Source organism: Bombina bombina, chromosome 4, assembly GCF_027579735.1.
Source record: "Bombina bombina isolate aBomBom1 chromosome 4, aBomBom1.pri, whole genome shotgun sequence".
NCBI lineage: Eukaryota > Metazoa > Chordata > Amphibia > Anura > Bombinatoridae > Bombina > Bombina bombina.
Window position 1 is genome coordinate 217,341,692 of NC_069502.1, and position 12,264 is coordinate 217,353,955.

Sequence of the window (12,264 nt, forward strand, 5' to 3'; positions counted from 1 at the left end):
GTCTTTTCTACCACAAGAAAAGAAGAAAGACCTAAAGGATGCCAAAGTAATTTTCGTTCCTTTCGTAACTTCAAAGGAAAGCCTTCCTCTCCCTCTTCCAAACAGGAACAATCAAAATCTTCTTAAAAGCCCAATCATTATTGGAACAAGGGGAAGCAATCTAAGAAAGCCACAGCTGAGTCTTAGCATGAAGGGTTTGCCCCGGTCTGGGCCGGATCAAGTGGGGGGCAGACTTTCTCTGTTTTAGCAAGAATGGGTACAAGATGTCCCAGATCCTTGAGCTGTGGACACATAATCTCTGGGTTACAAGATAGAATTCAAAACTTTTTCTCCCAGGGGCAGGGTTCTCATCTCCAGATTATCTGCAAACCAGATAAAAAGAGAGGCATTCTTGAATTATGTTTGGGACCTTTCTTCCCTGGGGGTGATAGTTCCAGTTCCAGTTCCTGTAAGAGAGCAGGGCCTGGGATTCTACTCAAATCTGTTTGTGGTTCCCAAAAAAGAAGGTACTTTGCACCCTATTCTAGACCTAAAGTATCTAAACAGGTTTCTCAGGGTACTATCCTTCAAAATGGAGACCATTCAGTGCATTCTTCCTTTGGTACAAGAGGGTAATTTCATGACTTCCATAGACCTGAAGGATGCATATCTTCATGTTCCCATTCACAGGGATCATCACAGGTTCCTGAGATTTGCCTTTCTAGACAAACATTTTCAGTTTGTGGCTCTTCCTTTTGGCCTTGCCACGGCTCCCAGAATTTTTTCAAAGGTTCTGGGGGCTCTCTTGGCAGTAATAAGGTCTCAGGAAATTGCAGTGGTGCCATACCTGGACGACATATTGGTTCAGGTGCCATCTTTTCAAAAAGCAAACTCTCATACAGAGACCTTGTTGTCTTTTCTACGTTCCTACGAATAGAAAGTGAATCTGGAAAATAGTTCCCTTGTTCCAGCTACAAGGGTGGTTTTCTAAGGGACCATAATAGATTCTCTAGCTATGAAATTTTTATAACGGAGGTCAGAAAATCCAAAATTATCTCCTCTTGCCTCTCTCTGCAATCTACTGTTCGGCCATCAGTGGCTCAATTTATGGAGGAAATTGGTCTGATTCACTTCCATGGACATCATTCCGTTTGCTCGATTCCATTTGAGAGCTCTGCAACCATTCGGATCTGTCTCAGAGAATATATCTAGATCAGTCAACAAGAGACTCTCTCCGTGGTGGCTCTCTCAGGAGCATCTGTCTCAGGGCACCTGCTTCTGGATACCTTCCTGGGTGATTGTAACCATGGATGCAATCCTGCTGGGTTGGGGAGCAGTCTGGAACTCGTTAAAGCCACAGGGACTATGGATTCAGGATGAGTCTGCTCTCCCCATAAATATATTGGACTTGAGAGCGATTTATAATCCTCTGCTGGCTTGACCTTAATTGTCCTTAGCCCAGTTTATCAGGTTCCAGTTGGACAATATCACCTCAGTGGCTTACATCAACCCCCAGGGAGGAACTCAGAATTCATTAGCCATAAAGGAGGTGGCTCGTATTATTCAGTGGGCGGAAGCTCACAATTGCTGTCTCTCTGCCATCCACATTTCATGTGTGGACAACTGGGAAGAGGATTTCTTGAGCAGACAGACATTTCACCCCGGGTAGTGGGCTCTCCATCCAGAGGTGTTCTCCAGGTTTTTTTAAATGTGTAATGTTATTTTTTTTTTATTTTTCATTTATTTTATTTAGTTAAAATAGTAATGCTAGTTTAATTTATAGTTTAATCATAATTTTATTTTTTATTTCACAGGTAAGTTTATAATTATTTAAAGATAGTTGTATTGTAATTTAAATTTGAAGCTAGGGGGGTGTAAGGTTTAGGGGTTAATAGTTTTATTTAGTGTTTTGCGATGGGGGGCCAGCGGTTTAGGGGTTGATAGGTTTAGTTAATTAGTTATGATGTGGGGGGCCAGCGGTTTAGGAGTTATTTTTTAAATGGTGTTGGCGATGTCTGGGGCAGCAGTTTAGGGTTTAATAGTTTTATTAAGTGTCCGCGATCAGCGGATTAGGGGTTAATAGGTTTATTTAGTGTCGCCAATGTCGGGGGCTGCGGATTAGGGGTTAATAGGTTTATTTAGTGCCAGCGATGTTGGGGAGCGGCAGATTAGGGGTGTTTAGACTTGGGGTTTATGTTAGGGTGTTAGGTTTAAACGTAACTTTCTTTTTCCCCATAGACATCAATGGGGTTGTGTCTCCATTCTGTGATCGTAGGTGTTATTTTTTTTCCACTTTCTCTCTATTGATGTCTATGGGGAAAAGTGTGCATGAGCATGTAAACTCAGCCCTTGGCTTTTGTGCAGTATGGAGCTTAACTCACCATACCGCACAGCACAAGAAGGCTTTTCAATAACTCGTAATGGCAGCACTATGGAAAGTGCAATAACGCCAATTTTTTGGCGTTATTTTCGCACCATATTTAGCGCAAAACTCATAATCTAAGTGACTGTGAATTGTCTCTATAAAACTTTTTTAAAGTTGTATTACTTGTATTAGTGTGGTTGTCCTTTTAAGGCTGTGTGCGTGTTGGGCGTGCTTTCCCTTTAAGGCTCAAACATTCTTTTTTCAGTCTTTCTGTGCTGTTTTTGCTTGATGTGACCTGTCCCTTTTTGGGTGAGCTTTACCTGAGTTCACTGTGTGTATCTATACCATTATCCTGTGTACTTGTGGTGTGTATATGCATTGGCTGTGTGCATTGTGTCTATCCCATGAGAATGTTTGTGTGATGCCAGCTGTGTTTGTATCTAAGGGGATAGAAAAGCCAATATTGAAATGTGCGTGTTCATTTCAACAATTGTGCTTCCATTAGCAAAAATGATTGTAGTAAATATTATTACTGTTTTTCAGAGACATACACACATATCCTGTGAGAGCCTATGCATTTGTATTAAAACAGCACAACTTCTTAGAGAGTCAGCAGTGGCTTACATGACACAAATGAAGAATTCATCTGCACAATAATCACTGCTGCCAGCTCTCTGAGCTTCAATACTGGTGCACGGTCCACACAGCATATGTGCATTTGTCACTGAAAAAAACAGTTAATAATTTTCACTAGAAGCATTTTTGCTAATGGAAGAATATTACAAACATTATTCTATTTAAAATTGAAATGCGTGCATGCAAATTTCAGTTTTGACCTTTTAATCCTTTTAAGACTGTGTAATTGTGGTGTGTCGTCCCTTTTAAAGGGAATGCGCATTTGGTTGTGTGCATTGTTTTGTGCCTATCCTTTCAGAATGTTTGAGTGTGAGGTGATAAGAGCTGTCTCTTTAAGGCTTTATGCATCTGCATTGAGTTGTCCCATTAATGTCTCTGTGTGCTTCCTGTGCATGTGGCATTAGCTTTTGTCCTTCATTTTAATGCTGTATAAATTGTGCGTGTTTGTTTGAACTGTGATCTGTGCCTTTAAGCTTATGTTTGAATGTGTGTGTGGAGTGATATGTCTCTTTAAGGGCCCAATGATAAAAGAATCACCAGGTCTGCCAAGAAATGCTCATATTAGTTTTGCTAGTGCAACAAATCTCACACCGTGTGTATGTTATAAATAACCCGATCGAATTAAAATCTTCTTAAAAGCCCAATCAGTATTGGAACAAGGGGAAGCAATCTAAGAAACCCACAGCTGAGTCTTAGTCAGCATGAAGGGTTTGCCCCCGGTCCGGATCAAATGGGGGGCAGACTTTCTCTGTTTTAACAAGAATGGGTACAAGATGTCCCAGATCCTTGAGCTGTGGACATATAATCTCTGGGTTACAAGATAGAATTCAAAACTTTTTCTCCCAGGGGCAGGGTTCTCATCTCCAGATTATCTGCAAACCAGATAAAAAGAGAGGCATTCTTGAATTATGTTTGGGACCTTTCTTCCCTGGGGGTGATAGTTCCAGTTCCTGTAAGAGAGCAGGGCCTGGGATTCTACTCAAATCTGTTTGTGGTTCCCAAAAAAGAAGGTACTTTGCACCCTATTCTAGACCTAAAGTATCTAAACAGGTTTCTCAGGGTACTATCCTTCAAAATGGAGACCATTCAGTCCATTCTTCCTTTGGTACAAGAGGGTCATTTCATGACTACCATAGACCTGAAGGATGCGTATCTTCATGTTCCCATTCACAGGGATCATCACAGGTTCCTGAGATTTGCCTTTCTAGACAAACATTTTCAGTTTGTGGCTCTTCCTTTTGGCCTTGCCACAGCTCCCAGAATTTTCTCAAAGGTTCTGGGGGCTCTCTTGGCAGTAATAAGGTCTCAGGAAATTGCATTGGTGCCATACCTGGACGACATATTGGTTCAGGTGCCATCTTTTCAAAAAGCAAACTCTCATACAGAGACCTTGTTGTCTTTTCTACGTTCCTACGAATAGAAAGTGAATCTGGAAAATAGTTCCCTTGTTCCAGCTACAAGGGTGGTTTTCTTAGGGACCATAATAGATTCTCTAGCTATGACAATTTTTATAACGGAGGTCAGAAAATCCAAAATAATCTCCTCTTGCTTCTCTCTGCAATCTACTGTTCGGCCATCAGTGGCTCAATTTATGGAGGAAATTGGTCTGATTCACTTCCATGGACATCATTCCCTTTGCTCGATTCCATTTGAGAGCTCTGCAACCATTCGGATCTGTCTCAGAGAATATATCTAGATCAGTCAACAAGAGACTCTCTCCCGTGGTGGCTCTCTCAGGAGCATCTGTCTCAGGGCACCTGCTTCCGGATACCTTCCTGGGTGATTGTAACCATGGATGCAAGCCTGCTGGGTTGGGGAGCAGTCTGGAACTCGTTAAAGCCACAGGGACTATGGACTCAGGATGTGTCTGCTCTCCCCATAAATATATTGGACTTGAGAGCAATTTATAATGCTCTGCTGGCTTGGCCTTAATTGTCCTTAGCCCAGTTTATCAGGTTCCAGTTGGACAATATCACCTCAGTGACTTACATCAACCCCCAGGGAGGAACTCAGAATTCATTAGCCATAAAGGAGGTGGCTCGTATTATTCAGTGGGCGGAAGCTCACAATTGCTGTCTCTCTGCCATCCACATTTCATGTGTGGACAACTGGGAAGAGGATTTCTTGAGCAGACAGACATTTCACCCCGGGTAGTGGGCTCTCCATCCAGAGGTGTTCTCCAGGTTTTTTTTAAATGTGTAATGTTATTTTTTTTTTATTTTTCGTTTATTTTATTTAGTTAAAATAGTAATGCTAGTTTAATTTATAGTTTAATCATATTTATTTTTTTATTTCACAGGTAAGTTTATAATTATTTAAAGATAGTTATATTGTAATTTAAATTTGAAGCTAGGGGGGTGTAAGGTTTAGGGGTTAATAGTTTTATTTAGTGTTTTGCGATTGGGGGGCCAGCGGTTTAGGGGTTGATAGGTTTAGTTAATTAGTTATGATGTGGGGGGCCAGCGGTTTAGGAGTTATTTTTTAAATAGTGTTGGCGATGTCTGGGGCAGCAGTTTAGGGTTTGCAGTTTAGGGTTTAATAGGTTTATTAAGTGTCCGCGATCAGCGCATTAGGGGTTAATAGGTTTATTTAGTGTCGCCGATGTTGGGGAGCGGCAGATTAGGGGTGTTTAGACTTGGGGTTTATGTTAGGGTGTTAGGTTTAAACGTAACTTTCTTTTTCCCCATAGACATCAATGGGGTTGCGTTACAGCGATCTCCATTCTGCGATCGTAGGTGTTATTTTTTTTCCACTTTCTCTCTATTGATGTCTATGGGGAAAAGTGTGCATGAGCATGTAAATTCAGCCCTTGGCTTTTGTGCAGTATGGAGCTTAACTCACCATACCGCACAGCACAAGAAGGCTTTTCAGTAACTCGTAATGGCAGCACTATGGAAAGTGCAATAACGCCAATTTTTTGGCGTTATTTTCGCACCATATTTAGCGCAAAACTCATAATCTAAGTGACTGTGAATTGTCTCTATAAAACTTTTTTAAAGTTGTATTCCTTGTTTTAGTGTGGTTGTCCTTTTAATGCTGTGTGCGTGTTGGGCGTGCTTTCCCTTTAAGGCTCAAACATTCTTATTTCAGTCTTTCTGTGCTGTTTTTGCTTGATGTGACCTGTCCCTTTTTGGGTGAGCTTTACCTGAGTGCACTGTGTGTATCTATACCATTATCCTGTGTACTTGTGGTGTGTGTATGCATTGGCTGTGTGCATTGTGTCTATCCCATGAGAATGTTTGTGTGATGCCAGCTGTGTTTGTATCTAAGGGGATAGAAAAGCCAACATTGAAATGTGCGTGTTCATTTCAATTTCATATAGAAACATTTTTGTATTGTGCTTCCATTAGCAAAAATGATTGTAGTAAATATTATTACTGTTTTTCAGAGACATACACACATATCCTGTGAGAGCCTATGCATTTGTATTAAAACAGCACAACTTCTTAGAAAGTCAGCAGTGGCTTACATGACACAAATGAAGAATTCACCTGCACAATAATCACCGCTGCCAGCTCTCTGAGCTTCAATACTGGTGCACGGTCCACACAGCATATGTGCATATGTCACTGAAAAAAACAGTTAATAATTTTCACTAGAAGCATTTTTGCTAATGGAAGAATATTACAAACATTATTCTATTTAAAATTGAAATGCGCGCATGCAAATTTCAGTTTTGACCTTTTAATCCTTTTAAGACTGTGTACTTGTGGTGTGTCGTCCCTTTTAAAGGGAATGTGCATTTGGTTGTGTGCATTGTTTTGTGCCTATCACCTTCAGAATGTTTGAGTGTGAGGTGATAAGAGCTGTCTCTTTAAGGCTTTATGCATGTGCATTGAGTTGTCCCATTAATGTCTCTGTGTGCTTCCTGTGCATGTGGCATTAGCTTTTGTCCTTCATTTTAATGCTGTATAAATTGTGTGTGTTTGTTTGAACTGTGATCTGTGCATTTAAGCTTATGTTTGAATGTGTGTGTGGAGTGATATGTCTCTTTAAGGGCCCAATGATAAAAGAATCACCAGGTCTGCCAAGAAATGCTCATATTAGTTTTGCTAGTGCAACAAATCTCACACCGTGTGCATGTTATAAATAACCCGATCGGATGATTGTCTGGAGTTGTCGGGTTCCTTGTTCAGAGAGGAGAACAAGCTAACATGCAGTGCTGGTTTAGGGTCCCAGGAAGGGGGAGACCTTGACATGATCCTGGGCTTGATCCTTTGGTGTCAAATGTAACTGACTGACTTCCCCCAGTTTTTCTTTTAAATATTACTGAGTATCTGCTAGTGAGTGCCAGGCTTTCTGTGTGTTGTGTTTTTAATGTTTGTAATGCTTCCCTGCGGGCCTGTCACCCAGGCTGTTCAGGGGTTAACTGCCTGTGTTGCTGGGAACTGTGCAGCTGTCTGTCAGTGTTCAGGGCTGTGGAGTTAACAGTTGCTTAGGATGTGTACCCAGTCCAGTCTGTGAGTGTGGTCCATTCCTGTGTTTTGTATTTACATAGGAGAGATTACAAAAGCCTGTGTCAACCTGGGAGGTTCCCAGTTGGTTTGTTTGAAAGTATGCATTTTGTGGGTGCTGTTTTAGGGTCCCAGGAAGGGGAAGACCCTGACGTGGTCCTGGGCTGGATCCTTTGGCGTCAAATGTAACTGACTTACCCCAGTTTTGCTTTTAAACATTACTGAGTATCTGCTGGCGAGTACCAGGTTTTCTGTGTTTTGTGTATATATATATATATATATATATATATATATTTATATAAATATATTTAAATATATATATATATATATATATATATATACAAACACTATATATATATATATACAAACACTATATATACAGTATATATATATATATATATATATATATATATATTTAATGTTAAATAGTAAATTATATCTTAGATTACAAGTGGAGTACAAAAATATTAGTGCTACTACTTAGTAGTGCTAACACCGCACAAGCTATATCAAAAGCGCCTCTACTCTTGCACTCATATTACAAGTTGAAAGTAAAAAGTTTTCAGTTGTGCAAAAGTCCCCAGACATGCTAACATCTGGAGGTCTGATAGCTCATCTGTGCAAAGCAAACAAACCCCTATATTATCATACCTAATGGCCACATACCCCAACAAAAACACCCCAAACACCCCAATCTAAACCTTAAATTGCCACAGCCAACAATGCAAACAAACTCTCCTATGCTATTAATTCCCTATCTACAACATTGCTCAAAGCAAACAAACTCCATACCACAATTCCACAAACAACATAACCTCTGAAAAAACTTTACATTATCAAACTAGAACCCCTAAAATCAGAGAAACTCCAAAAGATAAACCTACCTCAACAAAAAGACACTCTAAAAAAGTATACTAAACAATAGACAACCCCTGAAAAAGAAAAGAAAAAAAAAACACTAAAAACAAAAAACAAAACTAAAGTTCCCTACATTATGCTAAAAATCAAAAGATCTCTTAAAAAAGAAAGACCCTTAAAATTTTCTACACTAAAAAACTTAATTCTTCCTATAGCAAGAAGACCTCCTCAAACAAACTACAATAAAAAAAAAAATAAAGGCCCCATAAGAACAAAAATCCTTCTAAAAAAATGACAAAAGAAGGAGAATCCTCTAAAAATGAAAGACTGTCTAAAAAAGAAAATGTTGGGGGTTCCATGGATTGGCCAATTTTGTTGACAGAGTTCTTTACATACTGGATGGGGTGTTATTATTCAATTTAGATGTATTTCTAGGGTGTTAGGAATCACTGTATGGTTTGATTATGAAAGTGGCTCCATTTATTGCATTGGTATAGTTCATAAATGTGTCCCTTGGTTGCTAGGGGTTACTGAGGAATATAGGAGGTTCCCTTTGATTCTAGGTACAGTAGGCCTAGATTGTGATGCTGTGTGTCTATTCTAGGGACGGTTGTGCTAGGAGTATTATGTTGGGAGTAGTTAGGTGCTAGAGATGTTAGAGCAGTTGGCGTTAAATAGAGGATTTCCTTCTTTATTAGGTTTGGTTTTACTAGATGGCATGTAGAAGAGTTATCTTGCATGCTAGGAACATATGAGCAACTGAATGGTTCTTGTAGGAGGTTCCCCTTGTTTCCTATGGATGGTTACATTGGGAGAGTAATGTGTGCCTCATAATCATGTATTTGGGTCACTGAGATACTAGGGGTTAATGTTGGGGCAGAATTTAAGTGTTGGAAGGCCCATAAGGCAGAGTTTTATTGTTGTGAGTGTAATTTAGGAGGAGCGTCACAGATAGGGGTAACATTGCAATGGGGGCATAGCGATACATTTGATACATGTATAACATAGTTACCAATGCATTTATATTTTAGTAGCTACCGTCTGTTTTTACCCTACAGGATTCAATAAAATCAAGAAAAATTCAATTAGCAAGGCATTGCAATTTATGTAATATAATGCATTCGCAAACATGGGAATAGGAAACTTAAAATTACATTATTTTTGTGTGCCCATTGTAATGTAGCCCCTAGTGATGTGTATCTCAGCAAGTACTCACTAATGAATTAAACAAATTATATATGAATTCCATTAAAAAGTAAATCTATTAAAAGTGATCAGAACAGGGGGCCAGCTCTGTAGTACACATTTTAGCTCACTGCAAGCACACTATGGGGGATATTTATCAAGCTTCGTATGGAGCTAGTGGGCCCGTGTTTCTGGCGAGTCTTCAGACTCACTAGAAACAGCAGTTGCTGCTCCATAACCCTGTCTGCCTGCTCTTGTGAGCTGCTGGTGCAATGCTGAATACGGAGAGCGTATTGCTCTCCGCATCCAGCGAGGTCTTGCGGACCTAATCCGCACTGTCGGATCAGGTTTGCAAGACCTTTTATACATAGGCCCCTATATCTAAGAGTAACATTACCATACTAGTAATTGTAATAATTTAGAATCAATTCCAAAGACTGAAAGATTTTTAAGTAAAATAATAAATATGTTTATTTAGTTTTATTTCTCTTATTCTTTATCTTAATTTGTAGGTTGATCCTAAATCGGAACGCTATTGGACTCATGTCAGCGCAGATGGTTGCAGATTGGCTCTAATTTGGAAATATGGCGGCATGTATATGGACACAGATATTATCTCAATTCAACCAGTCCCAGCTACAAATTTTCTGGCAGCTGAGTCCTCCACTTACTCCAGTAATGGAGCTCTTGGCTTTACTTCACATCATGAATTCATCTGGAAATGCATGGAAGACTTTGTCCGTAACTATAAGGGAGATGTTTGGGGACAGCAAGGACCTTTATTATTAACAAGAATTCTGGCACAATATTGTTCTCAGCATAATTTTAAGGCTTTTGAAGATCTAATGTGTGGAAACATCACTTTCTTGAATCCTGTACGATTTTACAAATTACAACCGGCAGTTTGGAGGATGTTCTTTCAAGTCTGGAAAGTACTTCCAGATTTTAATGATTCATATGGTTCACATTTTTGGAACTTCATGAATCACGTAAATGTAAAAAATTTTGTGATTCCTGGTAGCAACACGTTAGCAGAATATCTTTACAAACAATATTGTCCAAACACTTATGAAAGTCTTAAAGGTTCATAAAGTTAATATTATACTTGAAAAGAAGCAGTAAACACCATGATTTTTTAAATATAAAATATTTAATTATGTGTGATAAAACAATTTGGCAAAATATACCTTTATTACTTATAATGCCTCCTTTTCTTGTAATTGATCTCTAAAAATGGCAAATTTTATAACTTGAAATACACTTTCCCAAATTGGCTTTAACAGATAATAGCTGCAAAATAATTAAATTTATACCAACTTAATGACCTTGGCTAGCCTTGTTGTCTGCAGACTCAAGCCCAGATTGGCTCCTTCAAATAAGGCTGGGTAAAGTTTGGTTATTGAAAACAATGGCTGTATTCAAGATGTTTGAAAAATGTTTTATTCTATAGAAAATATCGGCTAGATTTGGAGTTTTGTCGGTAAAGCCGTGCGTTGCTAACAAGCCTTTTTTTTCCAGTGCACCCTTAAAGGACCGGTCAACACTGTACATTTGCATAATCATCAAATGCATGATAAGAAGACAATGCAATAGCACTTAGTCTGAACTTCAAATGAGTAGTAGATTTTTGTTAAATAAATTGCAAAGTTATGTCTATTTCCACTCCCCCTGTATCATGTGACAGCCATCAGCCAATCACAAATGCATATACGTATATGCTGTGAATTCTTGCACATGCTCAGTAGGAGTTGGTGACTCAAAAAGTGTAAATATAAAAAAAACTGTGCACATTTTGTTAATGGAAGTAAATTGGAAAGTTGTTTAAAATTGCTGCTCTATCTGACTCATGAAGTTTAATTTTGACTTGAGTGTCCCTTTAAGACAACGCTGGTATTTAGAGTTGTCTGAATGGCTGCGTTAGCCTCAGAAAAGTGAGCGTTGAGCCAAATTTAGTTCCACTTCAACCCTCAATACCAGCAATGTTTACGGTAGCGGGAAGCTGGAAAAACGTGCTTGTGCATGATATCCCCATAGGAAACAATGGGGCTGAGCTGGCTGAAAAAAAACCTAACACCTTCAAAAAAGCAGCGTTCAGCTCCTAACGCAGCCCCATTGTTTCCTATGGGGAAACACTTTCTAAGTCTACACCTAACACCCTAACATGAACCCCGAATCTAAACTCCTCTAACCTTACACTTATTAACCCCTAATCTGCCGCCCCGACATCCTTGCCACCTGCATTATATTATTAACCCCTAATCTGCCGCTCTGGACACCGCCGCCACCTGCATTATCCCTATGAACCCCTAATCTGCTTACCCCAACATCGCCGACACCTATATTATATTTATTAACCCCTAATCATCCGCCCCAATATCGCCGCCACCTACCTACACTTATTAACCCCTAATCTGCTGACCGGACATGGTCGCCACTATAACAAATGTATTAACCCCTAAACCGCCACACTCCTTGCCTCGCAAATACTATAATAAATTTGATTAACCCCTAATCTGCCCTCCCTAACATTGCCGCCACCTACCTACAATTATTAACCCCTAATCTCGAGCCCCCAATGTCGCCGCTACTATAATAAAGTCATTAACCCCTAAACCTAAGTCTAACCCTAACACCCCCCTAACATAAATATAATTTAAATAAAACAAAATAAATTTACTATAATTAAATAAATTATTCCTATTTAAAACTAAATACTTACCTATAAAATAAACCCTACTATAGCTACAATATAACTAATAGTTACATTGTATCTATTTTAGGAATTAT

General features: G+C 39.3%; 1 pseudogene; it reads left to right on the forward strand.

Annotated features, from left to right (window-relative positions):
• Positions 1–10,587, forward strand: part of LOC128657171 (alpha-1,4-N-acetylglucosaminyltransferase-like) — a 32,874-nt pseudogene extending 22,287 nt beyond the window's left edge.
• Positions 10,588–12,264: the final 1,677 nt, after the last annotated feature.